This window comes from Macaca nemestrina, chromosome 14, assembly GCF_043159975.1.
Source record: "Macaca nemestrina isolate mMacNem1 chromosome 14, mMacNem.hap1, whole genome shotgun sequence".
NCBI classification, from domain to species: domain Eukaryota; kingdom Metazoa; phylum Chordata; class Mammalia; order Primates; family Cercopithecidae; genus Macaca; species Macaca nemestrina.
The window spans coordinates 43,628,458-43,645,094 of NC_092138.1; the positions used below are offsets into that span (position 1 = coordinate 43,628,458).

The 16,637-nt window shown below is 38.1% G+C and overlaps 2 long non-coding RNA genes across 4 annotated transcripts in view; one reads left to right on the forward strand and one right to left on the reverse strand.

Annotated features, from left to right (window-relative positions):
* The window catches only part of LOC139358137 (uncharacterized), a 54,854-nt gene extending 51,065 nt beyond the window's left edge, over positions 1-3,789 (reverse strand). Inside the window, exon 1 of the long non-coding RNA XR_011612581.1 lies at positions 3,718-3,789. This is a non-coding gene — a long non-coding RNA (uncharacterized lncRNA). The remainder of the gene's footprint in view (positions 1-3,717) is intronic.
* The window catches only part of LOC139358136 (uncharacterized), a 270,341-nt gene extending 254,981 nt beyond the window's left edge, over positions 1-15,360 (forward strand). Inside the window, exons 3-5 of one of the 3 annotated variants that reach the window (XR_011612577.1) lie at positions 4,543-4,659; positions 6,687-6,809; positions 7,650-15,360. This is a non-coding gene — a long non-coding RNA (uncharacterized lncRNA). Of the gene's footprint in view, positions 1-4,542; positions 6,810-7,649 lie in introns of all 3 variants that reach the window. The other 2 variants (XR_011612576.1, XR_011612578.1) reach the window with 2 other exon arrangements.
* The last annotated feature ends 1,277 nt before the right edge of the window (positions 15,361-16,637 follow it).

Below are 16,637 nucleotides of genomic sequence, written 5' to 3' on the forward strand. Positions count from 1 at the left end.
CAATGGGTGTGGGGATGGCCAAAGGTATATGTGGTTGATATTTGTGGAATGGGTAATGTATGTACAGTATTAGATACGGTTCTTAAAAATTGGCAAGCCAAATTGAATTTAGGTGTGTCAAGATGATCTTCCAAATATTTCTAGAGCACCATACATTTATGTTAGTCTCATTATTTATAAGGTTCAGGCATGTCAAGTGAGCTGTTTAAAGAACATCTAAGCCTTTATTTATATAAGTCAGGGCTTTTTAGTGTAGCCAAAGACTTCAGGTGTTGCTCAGAGGTTCCTGGGCCCTCTTTGAAGCCCTCTGCCTAAACTCACCATTGAAGATAAAGTTTATCCAGAAAAACTGCTTGTTAAAGCACAGTTGCTCAGATGCCTGATGGCACCAGCCACATGGCTGTATAATGTTGGATGCTCAAGTCGCCAATAGACATCCATCTGAACTTAATTGCCCCCTACCAGAATTTGGTCCTGGTTACCTTATTTTCTCCTTCCTCACCACTCCACAGCTGAAACTGATGACAACAGCCACTTTACCCTCCCCGCCCTGACCCTGAGCCCTGCCCGATTTGAGTCCTGGTATCAAGCATGGTGCTAATTCTGGGGGACACCCACACTTGATCTTCTTTTAAACTCCATGTCCCCACTTGTTGATTGTGTTTTAGATCCAGAGCAAATGTTTTTCATTTGCCCTCTAGATACTAACAAGCATAGAGCACCCTATCAGGAAGACAGTCACAATTTGTGAGTTGAATTTTTTGTTCTAGTTTTTTGGCAATATGCTCACAAGCTATTGCAATGGGAGCATTTCTATAAATTGCAAAAATCAGTGAAACTTGGCTCTACCAAGTCTTTAATAGAAACCAACAGAAATAGTATCCAAGGTCAGTTAGTCATTTAAGACTCCTCCCATGATCTGACTGCACTTCCCCTGTCATTTTTGTCTAACTGAACTGTTGAGCATTTGCTATGTTTAAGGCACCTTGCTAGGCTCCACTTCACTGTTTCTTATGATGTCAAAGAATCAGACAAGTAAAAGCATGCTGCAAATGGCATAGACAAGATTGATTCCTGTTGAAAGAATGGCAAGACATTATTGAGATGACATGGGAGGTTGACCTAAACAATGAATAGAAGAATTTTCAATCAAAATTAAAGAAGCGATGTTGCAGGCAAAGGGAAAGGCATGACCAATATCATGGAAACATGATAGGGCAAGATCTGTTTGATTATTGCCCATATTATTCAAAGAGCTTATAGTAAGAATTGAGATTGCAAAGGTACTTGGAGGCCACAATTTTAAAGGACTGCAGAGGCCAGTCTGGAGATATTTGTCTCAACCTTGGGGAGTCATTGATGTTAAAACATTTAGGAAAAATATGTGAGAGAGACAAGAAGTTGTATCATGGTTACCAGTTAAAAGATGGTAACATGAAGTTGTGATACATACTGAGACTCCTTCCTAGGGAGTTGCCAAGTAGTGGCACCTCAAAGCTGAAAAACAACAATGCCATACATCCCTGACTTGGGACCTGCTAACAAGGTGACCTTTCAGAAGAATCAGGAGAGCAACCCCCCCCCCCCGAAGAAAATAGAGAAAGAGGAGTCATCTTTTGGGACGAGTTGAGTTTGTGAATCAGTCTCTACTTCTCCCCATGTGGAATGGGGCTGAGAGGGAAGCAGCTTGGCTATTTTTCTGTGCCCAACCAAGCCGGCTGTTCCCTGGAGAATCACTCAGGAAATCTGAAAGCATCATTAGGAAGTGAAGACTGTTATGAACTTTTGCTGCACCTGAAAGTTCACAGTCCCAAGAAAATGCATAAAATATTTTGGATATTGAATCCTAAGAGAGAGTAAATAAGTCCTAATATATTAAGGTTGCTACCCCCTCACAGTCTCATACAAACTGAGGCAGGCGTAGCAATGATCCCAAGTTTCCTGTGGACCTAGCCCAGGTCACCAAATAAGGGGTGGGCACCAGTATGGGTGGGTCATATTGATGAAGGATGGGTTGATGTGAGGAGGATACTGATGGCCACCCACCAGAGGGAGAGGAGGAAGCTGTTCTACCTCCATAAGACTGCTGGCTGGGCATCGAAGACCACCTAAGATGGAATGCTATGTAACTAGAGGCTGGTTACCATCACCAAGAAATTAGACAAGATATCGGCTGACTTTAAAGAAAAGATTGGCAGCTTGCTATCTTCAACATGCTGGCAATCACATGAGTGAATTCTCAGTTACCCTGACCTCTCTGATACCCCCATCAGCAGAATAGTTGCCTGAGATCAGAAGAAAAGAGGTAAAGAACCAATTACACTCTACTCCTCCTCAATCAGCTTCTAACAGCCTAGTCATATCTAATTTAATTAAAGATAAGATGTTTTGAATAGAGTCTGAGATTTTAATAACTGGATTGCAAAAAAATCAGTAAACTAAGCTGATGATTACCAGAAGGGGCTGACAAAGTTAAAATTTCTTGCTGCCCACAAGGGTGGGAACTCAACTAATATAGTTGGTAGAAGTTTGGAGAAAAAAAAAAATATACAGTGACATGTATTAGAAAGTTGAGAGATTCCAATAAAAATTCTTAAAATTACAAGCAGTAAGGATCTGAACTAGGAGGTTAGCAATGAGGAAAGATGAGATATAAATATGACTTCAAAGATAAGACTGAAGAACATGACTCATCAGTAAATATAAAGAGAGGAAAAGAGACAAAGACCCCCAAATCACTTTGGATTCTCTTTGTTTTGGGGGCACAAGAGGAAAGTCAAGTAACCTTTTGCAAATTCCATAAAATTCTACATCTCAAGGTACTAGAAAGAGGCACTTATTCACTCATACCCAAAATTGTGCATGCAATTTCAGGGAGGTTTAAGAATCCTATGAAGCCCATCCAGGGACCCCTTAGGGAAACATGAGCTTCTAACCTGAGCAAATAAGAGGGTGTTGGTACCACTAAACAAAATAGGATGACAGTAAAGTGAGTGGTTTATTAGTAGAAACCCCAAATCTGTATTGCCACCCCAAAAGTGTCTTCTAACTTCCAGACCCACCTATTCAACACCTCTGCTTGATTATCCCCAGGATTCTCAAATCAATCATGTCAAAAACTGAGTAATCATCTGTTCCCCAATCTCACTCTTCCTCTCATGCTCCCTAACTTGATTAAGTTATCATTACTCTCCACCCTAGTTGCTTAATGTAAATTCTTCAGTATTTGAATTTGGGAGAATATTGAATTGGGAGAAGAGAATAAGAATATTCTCAACATTCTTACTCTCTTCTCCCAAAACCAATAAAACTCCAATTTATGTCACTCTTACCTTCACTTCTCTCCATTCCCACCATCATTTGCCATGTGCATAACAAAGCTTCTTAATGTATCTATCAGCAACCAGTTTGGTCTCAACCAACCCATTCAAACTACTCCAGCTAAAGCAATGTTTCAGAAAAAATCTGATCATGTAATTTTAATACTTTAGTCAACTAATGATTATCATGGCCCTAAATTTGCAGTCCATACTCCTTTGATTAATTACAGGGTGGTCCCTGATCTGGTCCCTGATCTGACCCCCTTGGTCTTTCTGTCCTCTACACATATCAGTGGTACTGCACCCCTTACTTTCCTCAAAGCACCATGCACCCCTACAATTATTTTCTTGTGCCCTCCTTCACCTGGCTAAATTCTACCCACCAAATTCTACCCACCAATAAGATGCCACTTCTTCAGGAAGCCTTTTTGAATCTTTCCCCAAGTCTAGCTTCCATGCCTCTCCTTTGTTCTCTCCTAGCACCCTATGTTTACTCTTAAAGCACCATGACAACCCTGTATTGTAATTGTCTGTTTGCTAATTTTATCTCTCTGGAGACTGTCAGTTCCTTGAGAACAATGATGGGTATTCTCTTCATTCCCATGTCCCTAAGACATAATGCAGTTCTCGGAACAGTGTAGGTCTCCAAGAATATTTGATTACTGAATGAATAAATGAATGAATAATAAAGTGAAATAGGATAATGGGATGGCAATATAAAAAGGAAGTGAACCAGGAGGAACTTATTTTCTCATTTTATATCTCCTGGCAAATACTACTATCCTCATTACTGTCTCCACACCTTTCTTCTTACCTCTTCTCCCACTTGGAATGTCTTCTCTCCTGCCCCTCCCACTCACACCTATTCCTCCAAGACTTGCCTAACTCTCAAACGCCCACATTGATTTCTTACTTCTCTGAATTTCCTTTGGAACTGATTACCTATGAAGTACATTTTATCATGTGAACACACATTCTTATAATTTCATTGTTTCATTTGAGTAAGTTTTATCTCCACATGAAGTGTTTTTTTACTTATAAGATAAGAGAGGTTATTTTCTTCATCAGAGTTACCACAGACCTGGGTATGTAGTCACATGCTGGGAAAAGCTGGCACTTAATAATCCCTGTTGATTAATTAACATCATTAACAATCATCAATGTCTTTCTATTCGACAACAAGCCTTATGAAATTTTCCTACTCATTTTGTTTCCAATCCAGGAGTGAATCAGGGAGCCCGGCCCTGCTTGAGAAATAGATCTTTTGAAGACAGCTGTGCTACTTTTAATCCAAGCATCAAGCCTGGAAAATCCACTCATTTAGCAAACACTTATTAGGGTAAATTATGTGCTAAACCCCCTCCAATCCCTTTACCACTCCCAGACTCCTACCCACCTGCCCTAAATGTTTACAGTGATGATGATTGGCAGGTTCCCTTGAAGCAGAGCCTGGACAGGGACTCCTGTGTTAGTGTTCTCAGGGGAAGAGAAGTGAGGGCAGCAGGATAAGGCAAAAACAAGCTAAGCATGCCTGTGGCCCAGGTAGAACCTAACTGTAGCCCGGCCCCACAGGGAGCTCTGGAGGATGAATTTCACTTCAGAATTGGCCCTATCTTGAGACAAGGGCTGACTTTTGTCTTCCCTTAGTCAATTACTGTAAGCTGGTAATGTATACTAAAGAATACAGTGGCTCCTATTTGGCCAAGGGTGACTCTGTAGAAAAGGAGAATCTATAAGCTAACAGTGAACATTCTTAGAAGCTGGAGTGTTCATGCATCAGCCTGGTAAAGGAGGTCTGGATGCAGCACCAAGATCATCCACAACAGATGAGCACAAATCTGTTGTTTATAAAGAATATGCTCCATCCAGAGAATCTGGAAAATAATAAAGAACAATCTTGAATGATTAACGCAGTGGAGGCCTAATTTTACAGAAGATGCGGCCTGCATGAGATGACACGAAATATAGTAAGAAAGGTCATATATTGCTAGGAAACTGGTCCTTCTAAACAATTATCTGTTTAGAGAACAATTACAGAAGTGTAAATAAAACAATTCTTCAAGAATGCTGTTCTGTTTTTAATCAAAAAAGAAAAATATGGAGATTCAGGGAGATGATTTAAGATGTGATCAATGTCCTGCTAAATAAAACTCTTCTAGTTTGTAATTGACCTACTTTATTATTTGCTTTATGTACTGCTAGCCTAGTTATCCTGAACCTTCCATGAGAATATAATAGTGTAAAGGGAATCCCAAAAGCCAGGTCTCATTTTGGTTTCAATTCTTGATAGTTTTCTATGTCTCTATCACAGAGTTCCAGTTATCAGGCCACCAGAAAACAAAGTTATTTTTTAATCATCTTTAAACTTTTGCTTGGGGGTCCCTTGAGAATGAGTTATTCATCTCAGGTATAGAAAAATCATGTACCCCAAAATACAGACACTCCATTAGACAGAGATAGCTTTACTCGCTGCTGTGTCTACTTTTAACTCTGTCTCTCCTCTCAGTGCTCAGAACCAATTTTGACAGAAAGAGAACAGGATATTCATGGCCATTTACATTTGCCAATGGTGGAACTGGCTGGCTGTACGGTAGCATCTTTCACAATTCTGGCTAATCTTCCACTTACCAGTCTGTGTGTGCACACTGGCATGACCCAGGCATCTATTCATTTCAGGGTGTGGTAGGATTATGTTTCATGGGACCAGGTTTCTCCTTCAGCTTCCTCAGGCCCCTGCATGCCAGCCAAACACTTTATAGGCTCAGAAAGAAATGTTCCAAAGTACAAAGAGACAGACAACAGTCACTGCCCCTAAATTACAACAAAGAGCATGCCATTAAAAATGTTTGTAGCTGGCTTATGGATAATGCAGAGTAATTAGCAATCAAATTGGCATTGTGATGGCACAGGATACAGAGGGAACTGTAAGACTGAAATTCACCATTAGCTGGTTTACAAAAAGTTTTCTTAAGCTGCTTTCTAAAGTTGAAGTGTTTGTCTCACATCTTTCTATGTGAAAGATCTAACAAGTAACCACAATGATTTTCATCCACCTACCTGGCAATGCAATAGGAAAAGGCAGGGATTAAATGAATGCCAAGGTCCCTTGGTATGCAGAGACATGTCTTCCTTATCTTTAAATTCAATGCCTGTGCAGCCCAAAGCCTGGTGTAAAGTAGGTATTACTATACAAAACAAGTCCATTTCCCCTAATTTTTTAGGAACATCATGAATTATCTAGCCCTACTCTGAGTTAGTAGATCTAGCAAAGCTAGTGGAAATGCCCAGTATAATTAACCTTTGCAAATGTCTACAGGAGTATTTATATCAACCTTTCTAATTATTGACGTCTTCTTCAAATATTAGAAACAACAACCTCTCTCATAATGGAGGTTGGAACTGGAGACCTAATTTTAGTCTTCTAATTGGACCACCATTTAGAATCTGGTTTGCTGAGAGATAGTGGATGCTGCCAGATGTCTGAGAATGGTAAGCACTAGATATACCTTAATCAGGGAAGCAGAAGTACATCCAATATATTACTCCCTGATCTGTCCTCATCACCAAAGCCTCCACTTACACACAAAACATGAAAGAAAGGAGTTATGCAAGAGCCACTAGAAAGAGAGAAAACATTATTTAGATGACTTTTTCATAATAACATTCAAGATTATCTTAAAGAGGGAGGCTGTCATTCCAATTTTGACCTCACTATTTTGAAGCTAACAGAATTCTTTGGGTTTTACCCATTTTGCCAATGATGATGACAGGACGTACCAGAGAGGAATTCCTCACAATTTTCTCAGAGGCTAGCCAAGAAATAAACAAAAGTATCAGTCTTTTAGCTTAACTCATAACAACCACCAATACAAAATAAAAATGATAACAAAAATGTACTTAATAAAATTTGTTAGACATTTAAAAACTTAACCTGAAACAAGTAAGACTTTATAGGAAAACAATGAATAAAGTGTAAAACTGAAACTACCTGGTAAATTTGTGTTTGACTAAAAAAGAAACAAATGTTTTGCTTTCCATATTTTTATTTTTAAATTGGACTGGATACATGTGTATATGGATAAAATTAAGAAGACATGAAAGTACAAAGAATAAAAAAATTAATCAAACTCACTCACTGGTATAGTTTGGCTCTGTGTCCCCACCCAAATCTCATCTTGTAGCTCCCATAATTCCCATGTATTGGGGTAGGGACGCAGTGGAAGATAACTGAATCATGGGGGTGGGTCTTTGCTGTGCTGTTCTCAGGATACTGAATATCTCAGGAGATCTAATGGTGGTTTTTTGTTTTGCTTTTTGTTTTCGAGACAGAATTTTACTCTTGTCGCCCAGGCTGGAGTACAATGGCACGATCTCGGCTCACCGCAACCTCCACCTCCTTGGTTCAAGCAATTGTCCTGCTTCAGCCTTCCAAGTAGCTGGAATTACAGGTGCCCACCACCACGCCCAACTAATTTTTGTATTTTTAGTAGAGACGCGGTTTCTCCATATTGGTCAGGCTGATCTCGAACTCCCAACTTCAGGTGATCTGCCCACTTCGGCCTCCCAAAGTGCTGGGATTACAGGTATGAGCCACTGCACCCAGCCAAGATCTGATGGTTTTAAAAACAGGAGTTTCCCTACACAAGATCTCTGTTTTTGCCTGCTGCCATTCATGTAAGATGTGACTTGCTCCTCCTGCCTTCTGCTATGATTGTGAGGCCTCCCCAGCCATGTGGAACTATAAGCCCATTAAACTCCTTTTCCTGTATAAATTACCCAGTTTCAGGTATGTCTTTATCAGAAACATGAAAACAGACTAATACACTCACTATCTTGCCCCCAGACACCCATTTTTCCTCACAGGAAATAGTAACTACACTATTAGCAGGTTCTTGTATAACGTCCAAAAAATACAATTTTAATAAAATCCCAGGAATATAATTGTTGGGTCAAAGGGCATGTTCATCCTAAATTTTAATCAATTTGGATTGTCTGTAGAAATTGAACTAGTTTACATTCCCACCAGCAGTGAATGAGTGTTTTGATTCCCAACACCCTTGTCAATGTTTTCATCTTCATGAAGTTTATAGGTGAAATTCTCTTACTATAAATTACGTTGGTCAGCTTTTCATATGTTTATGAACCATATAAATTTCCTTTTATGTGAACTGACTACCTAGTTGTCTCAGGACCATTTATCAATTACTCTAGAATTTTAAAGGCCACAGTGAGTATATACTAAATTATTTTATGTATTTTGGGTTTATAGATTTTGTGTTCCCTGATTGATTTATAGTTGTATTCCAGGATTATGCTGTTTTAATTATTATAGATACATAAGTTTTAATATCTGATAGGTATAGAACCCTCTCATTATTTTCATTTTCAGCATTATTTCAGGAAAAATAATATTTAGGGACTTTAGAATCAAGTTGTCTAGTTAAAACATAATCCATCTATTGATCATCTATCTTTTTAGTATTTCTATGAGGAAAAAAATCTTGAGGAAATTTAGACCTTCGTTGTTAAATCAGATAAAGACGACAACTGAAATAAAGACAAAATTCATAATTTTGCTTACTGTGCCTGGTAAAAGTTGATACATGCCTCATTCTTGTAAAATTTCCTATGACATTATCTTAATAAAAGTAATTTCATTAAAATAGATTTTAATAAATTTTGAAAGTAGTTTAATGTCACACGAAGGGAAATTGATAAGACATTTGGTTAGCTAAATGCTAAATATAGGTTCTTCTAAAAATCATTTTAATAACAAAAATTGATCATTAGTCTAATTCTTAATAAAATAGATAATGAAAATATTTTGGGGGCAAAAAATGGGGAAAATAATGTTCCAACATGTAAAAATGATACAGTTACAATGTCTCCCACTAAGTTGAAGAATATATTTTGGTAGAAGTTTAGGGATTGATATGGTATAGATGTTTGTCCCCTCCAAATCTCATGTTGAAATGTGATTTCAACATTGGAGGTGGGACCCAGTTAGAGAATTTTCAGTCCTGGGGTTGAGTCCCTCATGAATGACCAGGTAGCCTCCCTGTAGTAATGAGTTCACATGAGATCCAGTTGTTAAAAAAAATCTGGAAGCTCTCCTTCTCACTCTCTTGTCATGTGTGTGCCAGTTCTCCCTTCACCTTTCAACATGATTGTAAGCTTCCTGAGGCCTCACCAGAAGCAGATGGTGGTACTGTGCTTCTTGAACAGCCTGCAGAACTGTGTGCCAAATAAACCTCTTTTAATTATAAATTACCCAGTCTCAGGCATTCCTTTAAAGCAATGCAAAATGGACCAACACAGAAAATTGATACCAGGAGTGGAGAGTTGCTATAGATACCTAAAATGTGGAAGCAGCTTTGTAACTGGGTAATGAGCAGACGATGGAAGAGCTGGAGGTCTCAAAAGAAGACAAGAAGACAAGGGAGAGCTTAGAACTTCTTAGAAAATTGTTAAGTGTTGTGACCAAAACACTGGTAGAAATGCGGACAGTGAAGTCCGGGCCAATGAGGTCTCAGATGGAATTGAGGAAGTTATTGGGAACTGGAGAAAAGGTCACCCATGTTATGCCCTAGCAAAGGACTTGGCTACATTTTTTCCACACCCTACTACTTTGTGGAAGGCTGAACTTAAGAATGATGATCTAGGGTATCTGGTAGGAGAAATTTCTAAGCAGTAAAACATTCAAGAGGTGGTGTGACTGTTTTCAACAACCGTATAGTCAGATATAGGAGCAAATAAATGACTTAAAGTTAGAACTTATGTTTAAAAGGAAAGCAGAGGATTAAACTGTGGAAAATTTGTAGGCTGGCCAAGTGGTAGAAAAGGAAAGTGCATTTTCAGGGGAAGATTCCAAACAGACTGCAGAGCAACCATTTGCTAGAGAGATGAGCAGAAGTAAAAGAGAGCCAGGTACTAATAGCCAAGGCAATGGGAAAAAGGGCTCAAAGGCATTTCAGACACCTTCAAAGCAGAGTCTCCCATCATAGGCCTAAGGCCTAGGAGGAAGGAATGGTTTCAGGGTCCAAGCCTTGGCACCACTTCCCCCTGCCACCTGGGAGGCTGCTTCCACTACCCTTCTGCCACTCCAGGTCCAGCCATGGTGCAAAGTGCCCGAGGTATGGCTCAGACTGTTGTTTTGGAGAGCTCAAGAACCATAAGCCCTAGTGGTTTCCATGTGGTGTTAAGCCTGCAAGCACACAGAATGCAAGACTGAAGGAGGCTTGGCAGCTTCTACCTAGATTTCAGAGGATGTGTGGGAAAGCCAGGATTTCCAGGAAGAAACCTGCTTCAGGGACACAACACCAGCATAGAGACTCATGTAGGGCAGTACTGAGGGGAAATGTGGGATTTGAGTACCCCAACAGAGAGTTCCCACTGGGCAGTTGCCTAGTGGAGTTATGGGAAGGGGGACATTGCCCTCTAGACCAAAGAATGGTAGAGCCACTGGCAGCTTGCCCTCTGAGCCTGGAAAAGCTGCAGGTGACACTCATCCCTAACCTTCAAGAGCAGTCATGGGGGCTGTACTCTGCAAAGCCACAAGGGTGTAGTTGCCCAAGGTCTTGGGAGCTCGACCCTTGCACCAGTGTGCCCTGGATGTGGGACATGAAGGATTATTTTGGAGATTTGTCTGATCTGCCATTTTGAACTTATGTAGAATCGATTGCCCTTTTTGACTGATTTCTTCCTTTTGGAATGGGAATGTTTACCCAATGCCTGTACCACCATTGTGTCTTGGAATTAAATAACTTGTTTTTAGTCTTACAGGCTCATAGATGGAACACACTTGCCTTGAGTCTCAAATGAGACTTTGGACTTTTGATTGGGTTGATGCTAAAAATGAGTTAAGACTTTTGGGACCACTGGGAAGGGATGATTATAATTTGCAATGTGAGGAAGCATGAGATTTAGGGAGCCAGGGGTGAAATGATATACTTTGAACATTTTCCCCTCCAAACCTCATGCTGAAATGTGATCCCCAGTGCTGGAGGTAGGGCCTAGTAGGAGGTCTTTGAGTATGGGGATGCATCCCCTCATAAATGGCTTGGTACCTTCCCCATAGTGATGAGTTCATGCAAGATTTAGTTGTTAAAGGAAGTCTTGGACCTTCCCCCTTGCTCTCTTGCTCCGTTGTTTACCATGTGATACACTGGCTCCCCCTTTACCTTCTGCCATGATTGTTAGCTTCTTGATGCCTTACCACAAGCAGATGCTGGCACTATGCTACCTTTACAGCCTGCAGAACTGTGAGCCAAATAAACCTCTTTACTTTATAAATTACCTAGTCTCAGGTATTCTTTTATAGCAACACAAAATGAATGAATACAGAGACTAAAGTTAAATACTATTCTGTTGGCAATTATTTAGAAGTTCAGTTTCCTTTGCGTATTAACAAAGCATTTCTAAACATCTTTATTTCAGTAAATCTAATAAAAATATATATCAGTATAAAATATTTTATGTTTTCTGCATTACAATATTTTATAAAATAATTAAGCTATTTCAGTGGTGATCTCCTAGCTTATTTCCATTACATAGAGGAAAGAGTCCTGAAGTTAGAGTTAGAAGACTTGGCTTTGAATTCTTATTTGACCTTTTGCCATACAGCACAGATTTGGGGTTTTCTCAATCATTTGGACCCTGAGGAAGGAGATAATGAAATTCTTGTGAGAATTATATAACATCATGATATAAAACTCTCCTCAACACAGAAAAGTTGTTCAGTATGTTTATTGAATAAAGCAATGAGTGAATAAAGAAAAGAATGAATAAAACCTTTGATTTACATTAGCAAGGCATGAACGTATTGCACTGGCTCACACTTATTCTCCAACTGTTGCCTCGCCACAGCTGGTACAGTTTAATAACTGTAAAAGAACCCAGCCAGGTTGGCCAGTTCCAGAAGTTATAGCTAAGATTGTGAATGCAAGAAAAATTAACTTGCACACTTTTGAACTCCTAATTTTTCCTTCATTAACATAATTTTCCAATCAACTAGGTTAATCTAGACTGAGAAACTTTTTTATTAAAGTATAAGTAATTCTCAATGGTAAACTGACATCATTCACCTCTGACACTAACTCACTTGCTTTTAGACTAACACTGAATTTCATGACTGTGGACTGGCCCTATAAAGTTTATAAAATATTAATAAGGTGTTTGTTAAAGAAAGTAATACAAAGTTTTTATTTTATAGGTTTTTGGGATAAGGTTCACTTTGACAAATTTTAGGGGTCTTTTTGGATTTCACATTCTAGTGCATCAAATGCGTACGATTTCAAATTGGCAATAACAGGGCTCTGACTAGGAAATCACCTACCCAAAGACCCCATTTCCTAATATAATCACCTTGGGATTTAAGATTTCAATATGAATTTGGGGGAGATGAAAACATTCAAACCACAGCACTAAGGTTACACTGCCCACATATAACAGGTTTAGAATAACCCAGATCATTCTAGACTCTAATTCCTGATGAGAATGGAGCACCTGGGCTACTTCCAGTCCTAATCAGCTCTGGACTAGAGAGCTACGGGGCTGTCGAATATACAACTGAGCATTTATTACCCAGAAAGGCAGACAGACATCGAGGATTTGGTTTATCTTCCATCTAAAGACTTCATCATGGGGGTTTTACTAATCCATTCTTTACCTTCTTGCACCTTATTCCCTGCGGGACACACAGATTTTAAAGGAAGAATAAAAACCAGTGATTATGTTTCTGTACTAGATATCTGAGAGGTTTCTATGTTAAGATGGAAGGCTGAAATGAGCCTCTCCGACTGCTTCATCTAAAACTTCACTGAAGGATTTTTTAAAGACACATCTCAAGGACAGGGAGAACAAGAGAGCAAATATAGCAACCAAATTTTGGAACTGGAATCAGGTGGTCCAGTGGCCCCTGACTTAGCCAACACAAGACAGCCAAACCCTGAGCTGACAATGGAAAAAGCAGAGGGCCAGTGTCATTCCTGCCCAACAATCTTCAACAGGTACAGGATATAGAAGCAGTAGGGATCTCTGAATCTAGAAGTGAACAGTCAGAAAGGGCTAAAATAACTTTCTGAAAGCTGTTTGAGAGCTAATAAGAGGTTAGCAGAACTAGCTCAGCAAGAAGTTAGCATTCATGAAAATTCTTTTAAAAAATACCTCCTCAAACAGATACATTGCAAAATAAATGCATTGCAAAATAAATAAATACATTGTAAAATAAACCCCTTCTATTGCCTACTTCTTGGGGAAAAGTATATAGGCTGAATTTCAGCACACCCTCCAACCCCCATCTTGTTGCCATTCTACCAGGTTTGTGCAGTACAAAAACTGTACAGCTTTATAGCCATGTGCAAGAACCTTGAGTCCCTGCATCCCTTCCAATCCATCTGCCTGTGAAATTGTCCCTCCTTCACCCTGGCAGGGACACATTCGTAATTGCATCAACTTTTCCAGAATAGAGTCTTGTAAACTCTCAGAAAGCGGTTGCCAGGGAATAACTCTGTTCAATTCATCTTTTCTCGGGAGCCTTCATCTTATGGAGGGAATTAGGTTTGTGCTTTGTACTCCATGTATTTGTTTTAATTTTGTTTTCTATAAATACTCAAGAGTGTTTTCTAAAACCAAGGACTTTCTATGACTTAATCACAGTGCATTTAATAAAAATGAGAAAATTGAAAATTGTTGATGCAATACTATTATCTAATACATATTCCAGACTTAAATTTTGTTTGTTGTCACAGAAAAAAAAAAATGTTCTTTATAAGCTTCTTTTTTTTCTGGATCGAGATCCAATACAGAATTAAGCATTGTATATCATCCTAAGAATAAGTAGTATCTTGTTAGGATATCTTTACCTATGGTTAAGCTATAAAGAAATTATAGAGGCTAGCACAAAAGTCTGTATACTGGTTACTTCTGGGAGGTGAAGGAGGGGTGTTCAGGCACCTTCTAAGGTACCAAGAATAATTTATTTCTTGGGTGATAGTTTCACAAGTGTTCATTTTATCATTATTCTTCAAATAGTACATACTCATTTTATATACTTTTTAATAAATAGTACATTTTATATTTTGTTTTAAGAGGAATAATTTAAGGGTCTGCTTTAGGCACAAAAGAGTATTACTTTTAGTTAAATGGGCTCATATTACTCAGCTTAATCCACGTTAAGAAAAATTTGATATGTTCTTAAGAGTCATCTTGGTGTCAAGAACGAAATATGGTGTTTCTGAAACAGCCTAGGACTGAGTTAACCTCGGCTCTACTACTGGCTAGCTTGGAACTCTGAGCCTCCTTTTGTTAATCTGAAAAATTATGACATTAATTACTTCAAAGCTTTAGTAAAGATTAGAAGAGATAATTGCATATAGCATCTAGTTAAGATACCTCATTCATACTATGTTATTTTAAAAATATACTTTTCCTCTCCCTACTTTGCCGTTCTGTCTCAATTCATCGGTAAACAAGTTTAACACGTAGTAAGGTTTTATTTTTAGCTAAATTTTATTATTTATGATTCTTTATTTCCCACGACAATGACTTTTTCACTAAGTTGTTTAGGAAATAAAATCTTTTTATATGGAGATAAAATTCTAATTCTTTTTCCTTATCATAGCTTTTCCTGAATTTTGTGCTCTATTTCTCTCAAAGTTGCATTCAAAGCATAATGAATCTCTTGGCCTTGCTATACATATTTTCTGAATTGTTTTACTTTTAATACGGGTTCCAGAATCAGTTTCTAGCTTTTTGAATTTATACTAGACTTAACTATCAAGTGGGGAGGTTCCCGTTTTTTATTTTTGAAAGCAGGTATGTGTGAAAGATTGTAATTATCTCTGCCATGAAAGTCCTGTAGAACTCACTCCTAAAACTGGACACCATTTTTGTACTTGTGTGTGTGTCAGTGTGTATAGTTGGAATTTGTAGATTTTCAACTACTGATTCAATTACTTTAATGTTTGTATATTTATTCATTATTCTGTTTTATATGAGGGTATCCATTTTATCCAATATTTTAGAATATTACCATAAAATTTTAAGCATACTATCATTTGTTTGAAAAACCTTCTTTTAATAATTTAGCTTTTTGTCCCTATCATTTGTCAATCTCTCTTTTCATTCAGTCTTTTCCAGTTTATATATTCTAGAAGATTTTGAAAGAATTGAATGTTGATTTTTAATTAGTATTATCAAAGAACACAGTTGGTATGATACCAGTTTTCTGAAGTTTGTTGAAACTTGCTTTGTGGCCTGGTATATAATCAATTTTCACAACTATGTCCTATGTGATTGAGAAAAAAGATTAATTCTTCAATTGTAATGCAGTTGCCCCTAAATATACATGGGAAATTAGTTCCAGGACACCCCCGTATATACCAAAATCCATGCCTACTTCAGTCCAGCATTCAGCCCTACGGAGCCCACATAAACAAAAAGTCAGCCATCAGTTTACTCAAGTTTCACATCCTGTAGACACTGCATTTTTAATCCACCTTTGGTTGAAAAAAATCCACGTATAAGTAGATGTGCATAGTTCACACCTGTGTTGTTCAAGGGCCAGCAGTATATGACCATTAGATCAAGCTTCTTAGTTGTATTTTTTCCGTATTTTATTTTTTTACTTTTTAGTTTTACCTACCAATTAGTAGGATACAGGCCTCAAATTCTCTCAATTGTGAATTTGACAATCTCTTTGTAATTCTCCAATTTTTGTTTTAGATATTTTGAGGTTACGTTATTCATTAATTTTTAAAATACAATGTGAAAATCTGTGTGCTATTACATTTATTGTGATTAGGACATTTGGATTTAATTTTTTTCATCTCATTTTGCAGTTTCTACTTGGCCTCTTTGTACATGCCTTTTTTTCTTCATCTTGTGCCTCATTTTGAATTCACTGACATGTTTATTACATATTTCCTTCTAGCACATTGAAAGTATTATCAAATACTTCTATTATTTTAGGAGTTACCTTAACATTTCAACATGTATTCTCACATAACACAAACTAAAGTTAAGCTCACTCTCTCTTCCCAAATGATCAAAAGCTCTCAGAACACTTAATTATTCCCTTTTGCATTCTAATCCAGATTTTTAACTCTAATTTTTTTTTCCACAATTGGTCACTGTGATGGTCTTAGTTGTTTTATCTAGCCAATGTTTCATCACATTTACTTATATAATTTCCCAATATATTTGTTCATTACTCCATTTTGCATCTCTGTCCTTCCTTGTGGATTCAGTTCGCTTCATCCCGAAGTTTGCTGTATATCCTACAATGTTCCTTTTGCTCCTTTAGTACATGTCTGTTGG